Genomic DNA, 12,553 nt, shown 5'->3' on the forward strand with positions numbered 1-12,553 from the left:
GAGGGCCGCAATCCAGTCGGGTTTTCAGAATTTCCCCAATGAATATGCATTGAAAGCAGTGCATGCACATAGATCTCATGCATATTCATTGGGGAAATCTTGAAAACCCGACTGGATTGCGGCCCTCGAGGACCGACTTCGACACCCCTGCGCTATATGCTCCGACCGCCTCTTCCTGCACTAAAGTTGGGCCTTACCAATCCGGAGCCCCTCCCTGGTGCATCCCAAGATGTATTGGGAAGGGGCAGGCCTGTCATTCATGTGAAGGCAGGCTTGTCGGCTGGACACAGGAAGGACCCATCTGACTGGCCATCTAAACAAGGTTGGGGGAGCCAAGGGGGCTAGGGGGGTTCCAGGTGTGCTTGGGGGGAGTCTGGATGGAGGTGAGGGAGACTGGTGAGGGTTGGCTTGGGGGGTCTGGGTGGGCTACCTTCGGGGGGGGGGGGGGGGTCCGGCAGGAGGGACTGGGCATGGGTGAGGTATCGGCAGGAGAGGTTGGGCCAGACCAATGGTCCATCAAGCTCAGTAGCCCGTTCTCACGGTGGCCAATCCAGGTCCCTAGGAACTGGCCAAAACCCAAAGAGTAGCAACATTCCATGCTACTAATCCAGGGCAAACAGTAGCTTCCCCCGTGTCTTTCTCAATAACAGACTATGGACTTTTCCTCCAGTAACTTGTCCAAACCCTTCTTAAAACCAGCTACGCTATCCGCTCTTACCACATCCTCTGGCAACGCATTCCAGAGCTTAACTATTCTGAGTGAAAAAAAATTTCCTCCTATTGGTTTTAAAAGTATTTCCCTGTAACTTCATCGCGTGTCCCCTAGTCTTTGTCATTTTTGACGGAGTGAAAAATCGATCCACATGTACCCGTTCTACCCCACTCAGGATTTTGTAGACTTCAATCATATCTCCCCTCAGCTGTCTGTTTTCCAAGCTGAAGAGCCCTAACCGTTTTAGTCTTTCCTTATACGAGAAGAGTTCTATCCCCTTTACCATCTTGGTCGCTCTTCTTTGAACCTTTTCTAGCGCTGCTATATCTTTCTTGAGATAAAGGGGACCAGAATTGAATGCAAAACTCCAGATGAGGTCGCACCATGGAGTGATACAGGGGCATTATGACCTTCTTAGTCTTGTTAACCATCCCTTTTTTAAATAATTCCTAGCATCTTGTTTGCTTTCTTGGCCGCTGCCGCCGCACATTGGGTGGAAGGTTTCATCGTATTGTCTTCGATGATTGACACCCAGATCTTTTTCTTGGGCATGGTTGGGGGCAGATCATGGACAGGTTTTGCATCTAGGCACCTAAACTGGACTTAGGTGTCAGCGTTTAGACCAAAAGAACTCTTTGTCACCTATGTCCAAAAAAGGTGAAGCCCACCCCACCCCCGCTGTACGCATGTCCCCCTTTCCCTGTACCTTTTTAACTTTTCCGGCATGAGCAACACGCCCATGCCAGTGTCGGCTTGCCCTTTGACGTCACTGCCTAGGTGCGGTTCCCGAAAGTGATGTCAAAGAGCGCACCGATGCCAATGCGGGCAGGAACCTCAAGCCAGGAAAGTAAAAAAAGGTACAGGGGAATGCAAGACGTGCGCATGCGGGGCATGGATATGAACGGAGGGCAGAGAGGTGGAGGGGTGCCACAGCCATGCTAAGATGGACAGCCTCCCACCCCCGTTACTTTGCCATTTTCCAGTGTTTAGCCATGAAGAACTGGAACTTGTGCAGAGTGTCATCATCAAATCCAGGCACCTTCTTTTATGTTTATTTTTCATGTTATGTTTATTTCTTAAACTCCTGAGGTAGGCCTTATTGGCCGAAACACGATTCGTGTCGCGCCATCTACAATACATTTTCTTTATTTGTTTCATAGTTTATTTAAAATTTGCTTACACACCTATCAAAATTCTAGGCGAAAATTACACGCCTATCAAAATTCTTGTGCCATCCCGACTGTTGTCTCCACCGCCTGTACTTTCTAAACGTCGCCATTTTTCGCAAATGTAGAAACGGTGTGAAGCTTCCGAAACAGCCTCCCTGGGGTTTTCAGTTCAAATCTACATCTAAGGCGTGCTCTGAAGCTATTAAAAACCATAAAATTTCCGCCACGTGGCGAGATTTCAGAGTTGCCAAGGAGCTATTAAATCGAGGGAGCCTAGTCCAGCGTGAAAGTTCCGTCTCGCAATAAATAATAAAATATATAGAAGCAAATGTCACATGAAATTGTCGTCGGAAAAAAAAAAATTGGAATCTAAGACCGTGCGACCTTCTTGCTTAGAATGGCTTTAGAAAAAAACACTGTGCATCATTGCACAGAGCTTGAAGTACAATGCGACCCCCCCCCCCCCTGCAGGGCTCTGGAATTTTGCCAGCTGCGGGACTCGGGGAATCTACGTATGAAGATGAGAAAGCAAGGGTGTACTGGCATTTTTTTTAAAAAATGTTACAGCTATAAAGGAAGCCAAGCACAGAAGTAGCGCACCGAGAATAAGACCTGCAGTAGAGCAGTTTCCGAATGCCGGCTGGAAGAATAGCAAGAGGTCTTTTCCAGTATTATTGATATAGTCTGGTCAGTAGGCAAAGTGTTGCAGCAGTCACAGAGGCATCCAGCCTGCCAAACTCGGTAGCTGCTCTAATGACTGAATATCATTTGATATTCAGCTCACAGCTATTTCTCATGTCTTGACTGTGGCCCGTAGAGATTTTTTGCCTGTGTGATGGTAAATGCTCACATTTCCAACTTGCTCTGCCAAAATTCCGAGAGCCTCGGGGAAACTGCATAGGCACCTTTAAAATGGATCATTTTTACTCCTGCAGTTCTTTTGTGCCTTGTATGCCCTCTACTTTTTCGCCCTTCCCTTCGTCCGTGCAATTTGTTGCAGTGGCCCCTTGTTTTAAAATTCTTAAGAATGCTTTATTCCCATATACTCTACGCCCACAGAGACTTCTTTCTTTCATGCCCTACAATCCCAATATGGCATTATAATACACACTGGGAGTGGTGGGAGGGGGAAGAATTCAGTAAATGGCACCCAAAATTCTATATTTATTCAGTTTCCCAGCATTTTCCTTTTCTGTCCCGGTGGGCTCACAATCTATCTAATGTACCTGGGGCAATGGGAGGATTAAGTGACTTGCCCAGGGTCACAAGGAGCAGCGTGGGTTTGAACCCACAACCTCAGGGTAGCTTTAACCACTGCACCACTCTAGAAATCAAAATGTAGCAAAAGTGAGTTGATTATAGTACAGTGAAGCCATTGTGACATCACTGATGAGGCATTGGTGGAATGAGGCATTATGACATCACAATACCTGCTCTGGTTATCAGAGGCTGAAACTTTTCACACTATTTATTCAGTTTTCTATACCATTTTCCCAAGGGAGCTCAGAACAGTTTACTTGAATTTATTCAGGTACCCAAGCATTTTTCCCTGTGTGTCCCGACAGGCTCACCATCTATCTAATGCACCAGGGAGCAATGGGGGGATTAAGTGTCTTGCCCAGGATCACAAGGAATAGCGTGGGTTTGAATCCGCAACCTCAGGGTGCTGAGGCTGTAGCTTTAACCACTGCACCACACACTCCCCATCACCAGGAGAGATCCACCAGGAAGATCCACGCTAAGCTTGCATCTTGTGTCTTAAACCTTGAATATGGCACTTCTGCCTGCCCAATACCTAAAACCCAGCTCCTTAAATTTACTCTTGGAAGGGAAATGGTGAGCCAATATTAATGGAAGTAAAGAAGTTTCAGGAATCTTAACTATTACCTTCATATAGCTGTTCCCCTGTAAATGTTTAGTGAATTTTTCTAAAAAAAAAAAAAAAAATACAATTCAGTTGGAACAATTTTTGTTGGAAAGGGAGGCAAAGTGAAATAAATGGTCTCCTTTTCCATCTTAGGAGGTATTAAGACTAGGGGCTCCTTTTACAAAGCTGCGATAGCGTTTTTAGTGCACGCAGAATTTTAGCGCACGCTAAACCCACGCTACGCGGATAGAACTAACGCCAGTTTAATGCTGGCGTTAGCATCTAGCGCGTGCTAAAACCACTAGCGCAGCATTGTAAAAGGAGCCCTAAATATTTAGGTACTTCAATTAGGAATTACCGTTGGTTAATGTTTTCTTGGAAGTGTTCATCCCTCTCTTCAATGATGTGGACTATAGTTTTTCATGTACTTTTGCATTTGTACGATGTAAATGTTTATAGATTAAGGGCTCCTTTTGCTAAGCCACGTTGGGGCATTAACGCGTGGAATAGCACGCGCTAAATTGCCGTGCGCGCTAGACGCTAACACCAGCGTTGAGCTCGTGTTAGTTCTAGCTGCGTAGCGTAAAGGGGCTCCTTTTACTAAGCTGCGTTAGGGCATTAACACGCGAAATAGCACACACTAAATTGCCACGTACGCTAACGCCAGCATTGAGCTGGGCATTAACATGCGAAATAGCACGCGCTAAATTGCCGTGTACGCTAACGCCAGCATTGAGCTGGCATTAGTTCTAGCCGCATAGCGCAAAGGGGCTCCTTTTACTAAGCCGTGCCAGGGCATTAACGCGCGGAATAGCGCGCGCTAGACGCTAACACCAGCATTGAGCTGGTGTTAGTTCTAGCCGCATAGCGCAAAAGGGCTCCTTTTACTAAGCTACATCAGGGCATTAACGCGCGGAATAGCATGCATTAAATTGCCGTGAGCGCTAGACGCTAACACCAGCATTTAGCTGGCATTAGTTCTAGCCACGTAGTGCAAAAGGGGTTCCTTTTACTAAGCCGCGTTAGGGCATTAACACGCAAAATAGCACACACTAAATTGCCACGTACGCTAACGCTAGCATTGAGCTGGCGTTAGTTCTAGCCGCATAGCGCAAAGGGGTTCCTTTTACTAAGCTGCGTTAGGGCATTAACACGTGAAATAGCACACGCTAAATTGCCACTTACGCTAACGCCAGCATTGAGCTGGCGTTAGTTCTAGTCGCATAGCGTAAAGGGGCTCCTTTTACTAAGCCGCGTCAGGGCATTAACATGCGAAATAGCACGCGCTAAATTGCCGCGTACGCTAACGCCAGCATTGAGCTGGCATTAATTCTAGCCGCATAGCGCAAAGGGGCTCCTTTACTAAGCCGTGTCAGGGCATTAATACGCAGAATAGCGCGCGCTAGACGCTAACACCAGCATTGAGCTGGCGTTAGTTCTAGCCGCATAGCGCAAAAGGGCTCCTTTTACTAAGCTGCGTCAGGGCATTAACGCGCGGAATAGCATGCGCTAAATTGCCGTGAGCGCTAGACGCTAACACCAGCATTTAGCTGGCTCCTTTTGCTAAGCCACGTTAGGACTTTAACACACGAAATAGCGCGCTAAATTGCCACGCGTACTAGACGCTAACGCCAGCATTTAGCTGGCGTTAGTTCTAGCCACGTAGCGCAAAAGTGCTCCTTTTACTAAGCAGGGTCTGGGTATTAACATGCGAAATATGCGCTAAATTGCCGCGTGCTAGACGCTAACGCCAGCATTGAGCTGGCGTTAGTTCTAGCCACGTAGCGCAAAAGTGCTCCTTTTACTAAGCCGTGTTAGGGCATTAACACACAAAATAGCGCGTGCTAAAATGCGTGCACTAAAAACGCTAACACAGCTTAGTAAAAGGAGCCCTAAATCAATAAAAGATCCATCAGAGACACGATAATTCAGTTCAGAAAAACGAACCAATCTGATTTTTCGAGACTTGAAAGCATTCTAATTACTCATTAGTACAGTAAATCTGTTGATACTTCCTGTACGTCTCTGTTTATCATCTGTTACCGCACTTCAACTCTGGAGCTCCCTACCGACTTATCGACGTGAAGAAAAATCTTTAGATCGATTCAGAGGCAATTTCAAAAGTTTCCTATTTAAAGCTGCTTTTGATTCATAACATCTTTTAAACAGATTTCATTAATTATAACAGAGGCTTTGGGGCATGAATTGTAGTAGGTGTTCTATAGTGATTTTTTTTTGGGGGGGGGTCGCTGAATTCAAAACTGACCTTATTTGGTATCTCCGGTCTGTAAGAGGACTTTCTTGAACTAAAATCCACAGCTTGCAGGCCTTGGTGTTAGACTTTGTTAAAATCATCGACAAATGTCTCGTCATGGGAAAGCATGAAGAAAAGATAGCCAGCAAACATTATCTTTCTGATAAACCTGAACAATATTGTATCTTCCTAGGTACGTGACAAAAAGAGTCCGTTTCGTGAATGCATGTGCATCAGGTCTCACGTGGCTGATAGAAAGCTGTAACGCTGGGCAGAAGACAAGCAGTGACACCAAACGTGCATCCGGCACTGAGCACTCATGGATTTGTCAAAGAAATATCTTCAGCGATGAAATCCATTTAGTGGCACAACAAAGAAAGGATGTCAATGAATGTGATAAAGGGTTTCGAAGCTACAAGGCCGGTTTGGGATGACAGATGCCAATGTGTTCTAGAAACGAGTGGTAAGCCTGAAGCAGTTTCATTAAGTTCAAATCAATAACTCCAAAACCCTCTAAAAGGGTTTAAATTTTGACAAAAGTAGGGGGGAGGGGGAGAAATGATTTAATTAACAGCATGCCTATACGAGAAGTCCAATAAAGTGTCTGCGTTCAGTCTGTTTTATTAAAGGCGATATCTTCCAAAAAACACTTCTCACATAATCACCAACATGCAAACAACGTAGGGCCTGATTCTAAAGATGGCGTCCCGATTGTAGGTGGCGGTAGGCGTCCTACAGCTGCTTGACAGACCAATTGGGACACATATTAAATTAAAAAAAAAAAAAAACAATGCAGCAAATGACACCCACAACATAGGCGTCGTTCCCACGTGTACAGAGGCATCTAGGCATTTACATTTAAGACGTCTGTACTAAAAATAGGCGCAATTCTGGATGCGGTGCCTACCGGTGATTGGCATGCCGTGATTGGTGCCTGTTTTGCAGGTACCAACCGCGACAGGTGCCATTTACAGAATCAGGCCTAAATGTATATTATTTTATCTTATTGAGTATGTGTTTACAAAAAACTATGAGACCGTCATATTGGAGGCTACAGAGCTTTGCCTAGTTGCTTTAAAATAATAGGCTAGATCCACCTTCGATAGTACACCAATTCTGAACATTTACTGCTCTGAAGATATACATTTATGTACTCTATGCTGTGATGGAGTGATCTTGCAACAAACACTGGGTGGTCACGTCGTGAAGTTCAAGTTAAACCAAGGAATTGTAGCCCTGAGGAAACCCCCCAAGGGTGAAATATGTTGGCGAACTTGTCCCTTGCTGTCTACCACCTAAGCTAAGTACAATATATTCCTTAAATTTGAAAAGTTGACAGTTTAACCTAATTCATTTTGGAGTTAATATAATGTTTCATAAAGTGACCCGATGAAGATTTTGATGCATAAAGTCAAGTGTTATGAAATTCTATTGAACATTTGGTGGCATTTCAGAGGGCCTGAAGAAGTACAAATAGAAGGTTCAAGAGGTGAACCAGGAAACTACAGACCGGTGAGTCTCACATCGGTTCCTGGGAAGATAATCGAAACACTAATTAAGGACCGCAATGTACAACACTTGGATAAGCACAACCTAATGAGAGATAGTCAACACGGCTTCAGGAAAGGGAAGTCATGTTTGACAAATTTACTTCAATTTTTTTAGAAGGTTAACAAGCAAATAGATAGTGGAGATCCAGTGGACATAATTTACTTGGACTTCCAAAAAGCGTTTGACAAGGTTCCGCATGCAAGGCTTATGAGTAAACTATTAAATCATGGAATAGGAGGAGAAGTGCATGGATGGATCGGAAATTGGTTAGAGAACAGAACGCAGAGGGTAATCATAAATGGGAAATTCTCGGAATGGGAAAAGGTGACCAGTGGCGTGCCCCAGGGCTCGGTTCTTGGTCCCATTTTGTTTAATATTTTTATAAATGACCTGGAAGAGGAAACAACTTGTAATATAATCAAGTTTGCGGATGATAGAAAACTATGTCGGGCGGTTGGCTCTCAAAGGGACTGTGAGGATCTTCAGAAAGATCTAAATCAGCTGAAAACGTGGGCGATAAAGTGGCAGATGAGTTTTAACAGACAAATGCAAGGTGATGCATCTGGGAAAGAAAAACAAAGAACATGAATACAAGATGTCGGGGGTGACATTAGCCAAATGCGAACAAGAAAGGGATTTGGGGGTGCTGATAGACAGAACCCTAAAACCATCGGCTCAATGTGCGGCGGCGGCGAAGAAAGCAAATAGGATATTAGGCATGATTAAGAAGGGGATCACAAGTAGGTCAGAAGATGTTATAATGCCACTTTACAGAACAATGGTCAGACCACACTTAGAATACTGTGTCCAACACTGGTCTCCATACCTTAAGAAGGATAAAATTATGTTGGAGAGGGTACAGAGGCGAGCCATGAAACTAGTCAAAGGCATGGAGAATTTAAGCCACATGGAACGCCTCGGAAAACTGGGACTGTTCACCCTCGAAAAGAGAAGACTGCGTGGGGATCTAATAGAGACTTTTAAAATATTAAAGGGATTTGATCAAATTGACCAGGAAGCAGCATTACTGACATTTTCAGATGCGACGCGGACAAGAGGTCATAGCCTAAAACTGAATGGCAGCAGGTTCAGGCCAAATGTCAGGAAGTTCTGTTTCACACAAAGAGTGGTGGGCGCTTGGAATGCTCTCCCGGAGGAGGTGGTGGCAGAAAATACTGTGCTGGGTTTCAAACGCATGTTGGATGCACACCTTCTTGCAGATCATATTGAGGGATACGGGAAAACCGGGTCTCCAAAAAGGAGCACCTAAATGGGCCTCCGCGTGTGCGGATCGCTGGACTAGATGGACCTTGGTCTGATCCGGTGAAGGCGTTTCTTATGTTCTTAAGGTATTTCAGGGGTGGCTAAAGATATCCTCCCCTAAAATAAAGAAGAAGGTGATGGAGTGAGTGGCATCGTAGGAGGTATCCCTAGAAACACTTCCTCACTGATGAAGCGGTTAAGCTACCTTCCAGCAGGTGGCGCTAACTTGAGAAATCGGAGGCGGAAGAAGAGCCAACGTAAGCAAAGGGATGTTAGGCTGTCAGGGGCTCCAAAGGGATGCCATCACTCACTTGATTGTACCTCCTAAGAAGTTAAAGGAGTTAGGATGCTCCATTTTCTCTTTATTTGGATGCATGCACAGCAGAAAGGGCAGCAGAGGCTGGAGAGAAGGAAGGAGCATCATGCAGAAGGATCTATAGTTATATAAAAGGGGACCTATATATAAAATGCTAGCACGAATACTACCGAAATTGTCCCTAGATTTAAGACATATACATTATTTCCTAAATTCTACAGAGGATACTACTATTATTACTATTTATTATTTCTGAAGCGTTACCAGATGCGCTGTTCATTAAACACGCAAGAGATGGTCCCTGCTCCAAAGAATTTACAATCTAATTATCACAGGACATAGGACCAAAGGAAAATCAATATACTGTATGCTGCTCATGAAGAGAAATATAAAGGGATGCCTGTAGAGGCTACCGAGGAAATGAGAAACAGATATAGTGTATTACAAGCTGGAAGGGTTCGGACCTAAACGCAACTTCGAAAAAAGTGGGCTTGGAGCCTGGATTTGAATACCGCCAGAGATGGAGCCTGTCATACCGATTCGTGCAGCTTGTTCCAGGCACCTAGAGTCATGCATTATTTTTTTTTGCCGATTTTAATGTCCCCAAAATGGCAGATCTGCATGGAACTCCGTTTACATGACTTGTTATAGAATAGCACCAAAGTCTGCACAGATCTGAAAAGGGGGCAGGTGAAGGACATTCGCTTAAATTGCGTGGAGTGTTACAGGAGCTGGTGGATCTGCATGCAACTTGCTTTGCCAGGATTTATACTCGGTTCCAGTTGGTGTACATGCTCGCAATCACAGTTGGGCGCGGATTCTGGCACCAGACGCTTTTCTATTAAGGAGGCCAATCTTGAAGCATTCTTTATAGAATACCATTAGTTCCAGTTTTTTTTTGGTAATAATTTTTTGGCTCCATATCAGTCGGCCTCCTCCTCCAGGATGTCTCCAACAGATGTTTCACCAGAAATCTTTTTCACTTAAAATTCCCAGCATGCAGATGCAGCAATATAAAGTCTACCAGGCAAATTACCTTATCCATCCAATATCTATTAGCAAAATGCTGGAAACAAGTATTACTTACACTATGATCGTGTAACCACTACCTAAGGTTCAGTAAATGTCCAAAATCATTTCTGTACCAAGACAGGGAGTCAACCCTGAAATATTACTCCTGGGACAAAGCGAAGAGGCAACGATGACCTACTTGTACTTGTAACTAGTACAGTGTTCCCCCACGAATTTGCAGTTTCACTCATTCGCGGTATTCTCCGACAACCTCTTCCTGTACTGAAGTTGGGCTACACCAATCAGGAGCTGCGTGTCAAAGCAGCTCCTGATTGGTATAGCCCTACTTGAGTACAGGAAGAGGCGGTTGGAGAATGCCACGAGTGATTTCCTTCACTCGTTGGCGCTCTAGCTGCCCTCTCCTGCCTCCCCAGGTGAAAAACCATATTTGCGGTTTTTCAATATTCGCGGGGGTTCCTGGAACGGAACCCCCATGAATATTGGGGGAGTACTGTATTTGAAACTATGACCTAACCGTATTAATAGTTGTACAGATATAAGTATACTAACAATCTCATTGAATGTCCATGTTAATCTGACCATTGTAACTTTCTGGGTAACAGACCCAACCTCTTGTAATGTAATTTGACTGTGAACTGAATGAATAATGGTGGAATAGAAAACCTGGTTAACATAACAACATATACTGAATCTAACCTTGTGCTAGCTCAAGAGCATAAGAACATAAGAATTGCCATACTGGGACAGACCGAGGTCCATCAAACACAGTATCCTGTTTCCAACAGTGGCCAAACCAGATTCTAAGTACCTAGCTAGATCCCAAGTAAAACAGATTTATGCTGCTTATCCTAAGAATATGCAGTGGATTTCCCCAAGCCATCTGAATAATGGCCTATGGACTTCTCTTTTAGGAAATTATTCTAGCCTTTTTTTAAACCCTGCTAAGCTAACTGATTTCACCACATTCTCCGGCAACGAATTCCAGAGTTTAATTACATGTTGTGTGAAGAAATATTTTCTCCTGTTTGTTTTAAATCTCCTACTTAGTAGCTTCATCGCATGCCCCTTAGTCCTAGTATTTTTGGAAAGAGTAAACAAGCGATTCACATCCACCCTTTCCACTCTACTTGGTATTTTATAGACCTCTATCTTATCACCCCTGAGCTGTCTCTTCTCCAAACTGACGAGCCCCAGCCGCTTTAGCCTCTCCTCATAGGGAAGTCATTCTAAGCCTTTAATCATTTCCATCGTCCTTCTCTCTACCTTTTCTAATTCCGCTATATCTTTTTTGAGATACGGCAACCAGAACTTCACACAGTATTCAAGTTGCAACCATACCATAGAGCAGTGGTCTCAAACTTGCAGCCCGCCAGGTACTATTTTGAGGCCCCCAGTATGTTTATCATAATCACAAAAGTAAAATAAAACAGTTTCTTGATCATATGTCTCTTTAGCTATAAATTACAATATTATTATTAAGACTTAGCCAAAAGGAAAGATTTATAAACTATAAAGAGTTTTACCTTATGCAAAACTGTCATTTCTTTACTAAGACATTAACTATTTTTTCTGAGGCTTTCCAAGTACAGAGGTACCTTGGTTTACGAGTGCACCGGTTTGTGAGTGTTTTGCAAGACGAGCAAAACATTTGCAAAATCGGTGCCTTTGAAACCGAGCATGGCTTGATTTATGAGCCCCCCCCCCCACGCAATCCGGCACCCTCCCCCCCCACGATCCGGCACCCCCCGCCGCGATCCGGTACCCCTCCCGCCACGATCTGACCCCCCCCCCCCCGCCGCGATTGGGAATCCCCCTGCCACTTCTTACCCTCATCTGGGCACTGAACTCGCAGGCCTTGAGCATGCTCAGATGCTCAAAGCCCAGCAGAAGAGGAGGCCGAGCTTCGGGCACCGGTGCCGTTGCCTAGATGAGGGTAAGAAACGGCGGGGGGGTGTGTGCCGGATTGTGTCGGGGGGTTTCCTGATCATGTCGGGGGGTGCCAGATTGTGGCGGAGGGTGCCCGATTGCGTCGGGAGGGGGTGCCGGATCGTGGCGGGGGGGGGGGGGGGTGCCGGATTGCAGGGAGGGCCTTCGGGGGGAGCAATGCTGGTTCTCGTGAGGGGGGGGAGGAACGCATCAAAGCGAGGTTTCCATTATTTCCTATGGGGAAACTCGCTTTGATAAACGAGCATTTTGGACTACAAGCATGCTCCTGGAACGGATTATGCTCGTAATCCAAAGGTACCACTGAACCTACAAATACAAAATGTGGCCCTGCAAAGGGTTTGAGTTTGAGACCACTGCCACAAGGCCCTGCATTTCATAAAATGAATGTGCAAATTACAATGCTGCCCATGCTCCTCCCAATCGCTACCTCTAAGCTTACTTT

The sequence above is a fragment of the Geotrypetes seraphini genome, chromosome 6, assembly GCF_902459505.1.
Source record: "Geotrypetes seraphini chromosome 6, aGeoSer1.1, whole genome shotgun sequence".
NCBI classification, from domain to species: Eukaryota; Metazoa; Chordata; class Amphibia; order Gymnophiona; family Dermophiidae; genus Geotrypetes; species Geotrypetes seraphini.